The sequence below is a fragment of the Octodon degus genome, unplaced genomic scaffold (assembly GCF_000260255.1).
Source record: "Octodon degus isolate 3935 unplaced genomic scaffold, OctDeg1.0 scaffold00142, whole genome shotgun sequence".
NCBI classification, from domain to species: Eukaryota; Metazoa; Chordata; class Mammalia; order Rodentia; family Octodontidae; genus Octodon; species Octodon degus.
In genome coordinates, this window is record NW_004524718.1 from 5326226 (window position 1) to 5333742 (window position 7517).

The window sequence follows — 7517 nt, forward strand, 5'->3', positions numbered from 1 at the left end:
ACCTGAAATAATCTTGTAAATTCAAATTGAAAGGACAATAACTGTGAAAGAATTGCTCAGCAGAGATAAAAAAAAAAGACATAGGTACAAAAATAGAGAATATAAAAATGATGGAAACACTGAATGAACAATACAAAAAAGAATTAGAATGTATGAAACAGATTCAAACAGCTATCTGGGAAATTAAGAACTGAACTGAGGGGCTAGGGAGATAGCTCAGTAGAATAAGCGCTTCCCTGGCAAACACAAGGGTCTGAGTTCAATCCCCGGTTCTGCAAAAAAAAAAAAAAAAGAAAAGAAAAGAAAAGAAAAGAAAAAAGAACTGAATTGAAAGCTGGTAAAGGTACCTGGATCAAACTGAAGATAGACTTTCAGATATCAAAGACAGTGTTGCAGCTAATGAACATGAAATTAAAAAAATCTCTTAAAACTAATAAAAAGGGCCAATGAGATAGGTCAGCAGACTAAACATCTGCTTAGGCAAGTGCAGGGACCAGGGTTCCATCCCTGCACCACATGCTACACAGGCTCTGCCTTCAGGTGAGCTGATCCTGCCACTTAGACCAGGCATGGTGAATCATGCATGTAGGAGAGGTTCAAAAACAAAAGGATCACTATGAGTCCGAGCTGCATAGTGAGACCCTGTACCAAATACATTAAAAAAATCAGCAAGGAACCAGGAAATAACAGTTTAGCAGCTACAAGATGATGCAAAGAAAAATAATATAAGAATAATAGGTGTCAGTGAAGCAGTGGACGGCAGCATAAATGACATAGAAAGACTATTTCCATAAGTACCAACAGAGAATTTACCAAACATGTGAAAAGAAACTGACATACAGATGAGCAAAGCATATAGAACTCCACACAGTCATAAGTACAATAAATCTATATCTAGACACATAATAACCAATATCTCAGAAATTCAGCAAAAGAATAGAATATTAAAAACTGTTAGAGAAAAGAAACAGATCATCTACAATGCAAAGCCCATAAAAATATTGTCAGATTTCTCAACGCAAACAATCAAATCAAGAAGAGCTTAGAGTAAGGTATTTCAGGAATACATCACTGAAAGAAAATAACTTCCAACCCAGATTGAAGCACCCTGACAAAGAATAATTGAAGAAATTCATGATCAACAAACCAACCCTACAAAGACATTGTGGAAAGAGGTAGAAATGACCACAGCTTCAAGAAGAACATAAAGGTACCACCAAACAGAGGAAGTAATTAAAAAGAAGGGAAAAGCATGGAACCTATAACAGGAAAATAACATGACAAAGAAAAGTCAGTACCCATCACTTATAACCATCAATGTAAATGACCTCAATTCACCATTCAAAAGAAACAGATTAGCAAAGTAAATTAAGAAACAAAATCCAACAATATCCTGCATACAAGAAACACATTTAAGGAAATTCACAGACTAAAAGTCAAGTGATGGAATACAATTCTCCATGTCAGAGCAAATCAGAAAAAGTCAGGAATAGTTATCCTGGTGGCTGAAAATATTAACTTCAAGCAAAAACCCATCTAAAGAGATAAAGAAGGACACAGCATACTTGTTAAGGGAAAACTGCAAGATGAGGAGATAACAATTATAAATTTATTCACCCAATGTAGGATCACCTACCTACATAAGACAAATTTTAACAAACATGAAAGATAAAATAAACAATAATAAAATAATAACGGGGAACTTGAACACACCACTGCCACAAAGAGATAAATCAACTAGACAAAAAATCAGCAGAGAAATAACATGACTAAACCAAACGTGAAGAAATTGTCTTGGTAGAACTTTACAGAGGGGCTGGAGAGATGGCTCAGTGGTCTAAGGCACCTACTTGGAACAAGCTTGGCAAAGCATCAGGGACCACGGTTCGATCCCCAGCACCACATGCCAGCCAGCCCCGCCCCCTGGTGGTCTGAGCTGGCCACACACACACACCACTCTCTCTCTCTCTCTCTCTCTCTCTCTCTCTCTCTCTCTCTCTCTCAAATAAATAAAAATAAAAAAAAGAATAAAAAAGAACTTTACAGAGCATTTCACTCATCAACAATGGGATACACATTCTTCTCAGCTGCTCATGGGACATTCTCCAAAATAGATGATATACTAGCACATAGAGTGCTCTTACATAAATTCAAATCAATTGAAATTATCCATGCATACTCTCTGATCACAGTACAATAAAACTAGAAATTATTGACAAAACAAGCAACAAAAACACCAGAAAAACATGGAAATTAAATAACAACTTCCTGAACAACCAGTGGATCACAGATGAAATTAAAGAAGAAATATTAAAAAAATATTTAAAGTCAAAATGAAGATGCAAATACATCTTACCAAAACCTGTGGGATGAAATTAAAGCTGTCTTAAGAGGAAAATTTATAGTGGTAATTTGCATATTAAGAAAACAGAACAAGCCCAAATAAAAGATCTTCTGCTGCACCTCAAACTTCTTGACAAAGAGCAAGTCAAGCCCAAACTTCAAAAAGGGTAGGAAATTAAAGGTTAGAGCAAAAATTGATGCATTGCAGATGAAGAAAACAATACAAAGAATAAATGAATCAAAGAGTTTGTTCTTCAAAAACTAAGTAAAATTGATAATAAAAAAGAAAAGATAAAACACAAATAAAAAAGAAAAGATAAAACACAAATTCATGCAATAAAGGATGCAGAGGGTGAAATCACTATAGACTAGATAAATTCAGAAGATTATCAATACCTACTTCCAAAATCTTCACTCCCACAGGAATTAAAACACAGGAGAGTAGGTGGTAATGCCTTAACTATATGTGTGTTGGCAGGCCTGAGGGCATCTTCCATTCTTGTCAAGGGGAATGCTTATCTTCTCTTATTTCACACAACATGGAAAACACAGAGGAAAGGACAGTTTCATATATATATATATATGAAATGCCAAGGCTGAGTCCAGAAGATATACAAACTCTGAATACCAAGAAAGAAAATTGAAAATGTAATTTTAAAAAAATCCTACCAACAAAGAAAAGCCAATGTCTTGATGGATTCACAGCAGAATTCTACAAGAAATTTAGAGAAAATTTAATGCCAATTTTTCTCAAACTCTTCAATGATATTGAAAGCGAAGTGATTCTCCCAAATTCATTCCTGGAGGCAAGTATTGCTTTAATTTCAAAACCAGAGAAAGATCCAACCAAAAAAAGAGAATTACAGGACAGGTTCTCTAATGAATATAGATGCAAAAATCCTCAAAAAATACTAGAAAACAGAATGCAGCAAATCATCAAGAAGATTACACATCATGATCAAGTGGGATTCATTCCAGGATGCAAGGATAGTTCAACATACACAAATACATAGTGTAATACATCATATCAATAGAACCAAGAACAAACCACATAGTCATCTCAATAGATGAGTGTTTAACAATCATTCATGATTAAAACCCTATACAAAATTTGAATAGATGGTCTGCATCTCAACTTGATAAAAGCCAACTATGAGAAACCAATAGCCAACATCACACTAAATGGGCACAAACTAAAGGCCTTCACTTTAAAAAAAAAAAAAAGGAACAAGACAAGGATGACGACTGTCTTCACTCCTATTCAATATAGTTCTGGAAACATAAGGAAATAAAAGGAATAAGTATTGTAAAAGAAGACGTGAAATTATTAATATTCAAACATGATGATATGATACTCTACATAGAGGACCACAAAAACTCCATCAAAAGTCTTATAGATTTAGTCACCAAAATCAGCAACATAGCTGAATACAAAGTAAACACCCAAAATCAGTATCATTTTGTACAAAAACAATGAACACACTGAAAGAGAAATTAGAGAGGCCATGCCTTGCACATTAACATCTCAAAAAAAATGAAATGCCTAAGAATTAATGTTGCAGGGGACATAAAATATTTATGCAGTGAAAATTACAGTACTCTGAGAGAAGAAATCAAAGAGGATTTGACAAAAATGGGAAAATATTCCATGATCCTGGATAGGAAGATCCAATATTGTGAAAATGGCCATATTCCCAAAAATGTTATGCAAATTTAATGCAATCCCAATTAAAATGCCATTATTATACTTCAGAGTTAGAGAAAACTTTCTTTAAATTCATTTGGAACCAGAAGAGACCAAGAATATCAAAAGTAATGCTGAGAAACAAATGAAAGGCAACAGGTATCACAATCTCTGACCTGAAATTATACTATAAGGCCCTGTGATAAAATCAGCATGGTACTGGCATAGAGACACATGTGAGGATCAATGGAACAGATTGCAAGATGCAAACACAACTGCAAACACACTCAGCCACCATATCTTTGATAAAGGGGCTAAACATGCTCACTGGAAGCAAGACAGACTCTTTAACAAATGGTGTTGGAAAAACTGGCTTTCCACATGCCAAAAGCTAAAACTAAACACATGTCTATCATCATGCACAAAGCTACAGTCAAAATGGATCAAAGATTTAAATATTAAGACAGAAACACTAAATCTTCTTGCCAAAAATATAGGTGGAATTATTATTATTATTATTATTATTATTATTATTATTATTATTTTGCTGAACTGGGGATTGAACTCAGACCCTTGCGCTTGCCAGGGAAGTGCTTATTCTATTGAGCCATCTCCCTAGCCCCTTGTAGGTAGAATTCTTAAAGATATAGGGGTAGGTAGAGAGTTCATGAACAAAAACCAAACTGCATGGGAAATACTTCAAAGAATCAACTAGGATCTCATTTTTAAGAGAATTTTCTTCACTTCAAAGAAAATGTCCAACAGAGTGCAAAAGAAAACCCACAAACTAGGAACAATATTATAACTGACAGTCCCTCAGACAAAAGCCTTCTATCTAGAATACATAAATAATTTTAAAAATTAACCCCCCCCAAACTCAAAAACCCAATCTAAACATGGGTGTCTGAGATGAACATACACTTCTTACAGGAAAAAATACAATGGCAAGTAAATATATGAAAAAAAAAATTTCAACATTAGTGGTCGTTCAAGAAATGCAAATTAAAACAACACTGAGATTCCATCTTACTCCCAGAAGAATGGCTAACTTCAAGGAGGCAGCCAATAACAAATGCTGGAGAGGCTGTGGAAAAATAGGAACCATTCTGCCCTGTTGGTGGGAGAGCAAACTGACACAATCAGTATGGAGATTCCTTCAAAAGCTAGCACTGGAGGTCCATTCAAGCCAGTTTATTCTCCTCTTGGGTATTTTTCTAGAAGAACTGAAAACCTCATACAACAGTGATATAAGTGCATCCATGATTACAGCAGTGAAATTTGTCATAGCTAAAGTGTGGAAATAACCCATATATCCATTAATTGAACAATGGATAAAGAATATGTGGTATTTTTACACAATTGAGTATTACTGAGCTATAAAACAGGATAAAATTCAGTCTTTTGTTGGTAAGTGGATACAACTAAAGCACATACTCTTAAGTGAAATAAATCACACCCACATGTGCAAACATTATATTATCTCTTTAGTGTAAGAACCTCAAAGAGAAAAATGGAATCTGAAGGTTACAATACACACTGGAAAAAGGTAATAACTTTTTCAAAAGAAAAGAGTGACTGAGTTGAGGAGAAAAACAGGAGAGAGAATGGGGGAAAGAGATTTATCCATGTATGTAAGCAGGATAGGTTTTGACAACCATAACGTGCATTTCTTCTCATACATGGAAAGAAGAACTTCATGATTATATTTGTTTCATCTTTTTTCAATTGTTTGCAATTTTTGACTTCTTAATTTCTTTTACACTTCTTTTTTTCTTTCATCTTCCAATGTAACATGCATATAGCTGGTATATAAATAACTGGTTGAAAGACAACACTATGTATTACAACAAATGCTGCAAAATTCATATTACTTTGTTAAGTGAAATTCTGTATCACTTGTAAATTTTTATTTTAATTCAATTTTTCTCTCTTTTTTTGTATTTTAGGGAAGAGCATATAGGGTGTTCAGGGTCTCACTACTAGATCAGACTTATAGTGATCCTCCTGTTTACAGCCTCCCAAGAGCTAGGATTATAGGCTTGCGCCACCACATCCAATCTCAATTGCAATCTCAGTGCCCCAGGGGCAGGGCCAGCATGGCAGGCCCAGGGATCAAATTCCTGGCCCCCATGCATGCTTACAGACACTTTAATCCTCTGATCTATTTGACCAATCTACTCTTTAAAAAATAAAAAAAATAAATGAACCTGAGCCAACAGAAAAAGAAGGACAATTTTAAGGAATTTGCTTATGTGATTTTGTACACTGGGAAATCCAAACTTTATAGGGAAGTCTACAAATTTTATACTTAAAATTTTTGCAACTTCCTGTCAAGATTTATGAAAGCTTTCTTTGTGTAGTTTCAGCAAAATCAAAGCAGAGGAAAATACTGACATTAATAAGAAAGAGATAGCAGGATTTTTTGACTGATGAGATAACTGAAATGTAGTAGCTGAATGAGGATTTCACAAAATTCACTTAACAAAAAACCGGAGAAATGCTTCAAGCTAAGAAAAGATACGGTGAGGTGCACACATACAAATGTTCCACATATTTAAGAATACATCTTGAAGAATAGCAGAAGTACAAAGCAGACCTTCATTTGTGAATTTAGAGCACAGAGGACTTTGAGTTCCAGGATTAACGCGGTAAGACTTTATCATATGCAAGAGAGGTCCAACCGTACTTTTTTGAGATGAAAAATCCCAAAAGCATGCTTGGGTAATATAAGAGAAAAGTTAAAACTACATAGAACTTCAGAGTGTGGTTTCTTTTTTTTCCATAATTTTATTGATAAACAAATAGCAATGAGACAGTTTCAAATCAAATTGGGAGGACAGTTTCAATAATTAAAACATTGCATGCATTCTTCCTAGGGGTTAATTGCTGTACAAGATGCGGACATGAAATGCTATTTATAAACACCATTAGAACAAATCACTCCATTCATTAAGAGAATGTAACTATATATCAATCCTAACAACTTTGAATACACAGACGCAAAATGGACATACATCTGTATACCCTTTTTTATCAAGTTCAGTTATTCCATTATTTGTGGTTTCTTTTTTTTATTTTCTCAAAGTTTTATTGATAAACAGATAGCAATGAGACAGTTTCAAATCCAATCGGGAGTACAGTTTCAACAAATAATACACTGCATATATTTTTCTCAGTGGTTAATTGCTGTACGAGAAGATCAAGACTTGTGATCATATTTACAAACACTATTAGAATAAATCATTCTATTCATTAAGAGAATGCAACTATATATCTATCCTAACCACTTGGAACACACAGATACAAAATGGACATTCATCGGTATACCTCATTTTTTCTAAGTTCCGTTACTGAACATTATAGGTGTGTAAACTCAGCAAAATATTCTAAAAGAGTCCAGTAGCCCATAATAGCATTGGATCTTCTGTTTAACTGGCAATGTCAGAAATTATTGACCTGAGTCCCCCACAGCTCAACAAAACAGGATGGC

The 7517-nt window shown here is 34.4% G+C and overlaps 1 non-coding gene across 1 annotated transcript; it reads right to left on the minus strand.

The window, feature by feature from the left end:
* Positions 1 to 2762: 2762 nt before the first annotated feature.
* Positions 2763 to 2884, minus strand: LOC111812798. Its single transcript, XR_002818195.1, has one exon. It is a non-coding gene; the product is annotated as a U6atac minor spliceosomal RNA (small nuclear RNA).
* Between the last annotated feature and the right edge of the window lie 4633 nt (positions 2885 to 7517).